At 39.1% G+C, this 1,554-nt stretch overlaps 1 pseudogene; it reads left to right on the forward strand.

The window, feature by feature from the left end:
* Positions 1–907: 907 nt before the first annotated feature.
* Positions 908–990, forward strand: LOC111819523 (uncharacterized; annotated as a pseudogene).
* The last annotated feature ends 564 nt before the right edge of the window (positions 991–1,554 follow it).

Genomic DNA, 1,554 nt, shown 5'->3' on the forward strand with positions numbered 1-1,554 from the left:
GGAGGGACTTTGGTTCTGAGTTAAAAGGATGTCTGGGGTCTATACTCTCAGGGTTTCTCCAGTCACTCTCAGACCAGTAATTCTGGTCTTTTTTTTGTGTGTGTGAATTTGAATTTTGTTCTACAGTTTTCTCTTGCTCTGTTCGGGACCCTCTATTGTGACCCCTGTCACAGCAGTCGGTGGTGGTAGCCAGGGACTATCTAGTTGTTCCAGGCTCAGACTGGTGGAGGCTGTGGTACTTGTAGTCCATTAGTTCATTGGACTGTTATTTCCCTTGTGTCTTTAGTTTTCTCCTTTTCTCCAGCTGGGATGGGACCAGTAGATATATCTTACATGGCCACTCGCAAGCTTTTAAGACCTCAGACACTACTCACCAAAGTCTGATGTAGAATATTGTCTTTATCAATTATATTATGCCAGTTGAGCCAGATGTCCCTGAGACCATGGTCCCCAGCCCTCAGCTCAGTAACTCAGTCCCTCAGGGAGTTTGGAGGTGTCTATGAAGCTTCCAAGACTTTGCCTTGGTCAAGTTATGCTGACTTCCCCAGTATTGTGTACTGTCTTTCCTTTTGCCAAAGTTACCATTTTTCTACTATCTAGTTATTGTTTTGCACTCCCACCTCTCCGCTCCCTTGTAACCATCAAAGATTATTTCTTTGTGTGTAAACCTTCTATTGAATTTTTATAATAGTAGTCTCATACAGTATTTGTCCTTTTGTGATTGACTTATTTCACTCAGCATAATGTCCTCCAGATTCATCCATGTTATGAGATGCTTCACAGATTCAGCATTGTTCTTTATCGCTGTGTAGTGTTCCATTGTGTGTATGTACCATAATTTGTTTTTCCATTCACCTATTGATGGGCACTTAAGTCGTTTCCACATTTTTTTCTATTGTGAATAATAAAGATTATACTTTCAGGGATCATTTCTATAGTTCATTACTAGATCTGAAATCTTGATCTATTTTTAGTTTGGGAACACCAAGGAAAGATTTTCAGGGCAGAGTACTAGAGAGGACAGAGCTGCACCCTCATAGAAGTAAGTTCTGCAGAGGGTACCCCTTGAGTCTTTGGCTGAGTAGCCATCGGTGCATGCGTGTGAGGTCAAAGAAATAACAACTGAAAGCAATAGGACAAGCAATTCCTGGAGCTGGAGATAGTTTGTGTTTATACCAGTTAGAGAAAAAAGTCTGCCAATATACAGGTCTTCAGGCAGAGTTCTCAGAAGAGCATTGCCTTGATAACAGAGATAAATTAACCACAGATAAAAGCCTGACATGGATATGTCTAGATTAAAAAAAGAAGAAGAAGAAGAACAAACCTCAAAGAGATCAAAGTGAGTAGAAATAAATTGTGTCCCAGAGAAAGAGCCCAAAAATGTTTAAAGTAATTAAAACAACAATAATAGAAAGTCCAGGATTAAAAACATAAAATTGTCAATGGTTGAACTCCAGTAAAAAATTACTGGGTATGTAAAAACAAACAAACAAAAAATCAGGAAAATAGGAGCCACAACAAGGAGAAAACTCAATCAGTATTAATAGATTCAGA

Source organism: Trichechus manatus, unplaced genomic scaffold, assembly GCF_000243295.1.
Source record: "Trichechus manatus latirostris isolate Lorelei unplaced genomic scaffold, TriManLat1.0 scaffold00010, whole genome shotgun sequence".
Lineage (NCBI taxonomy): Eukaryota > Metazoa > Chordata > Mammalia > Sirenia > Trichechidae > Trichechus > Trichechus manatus.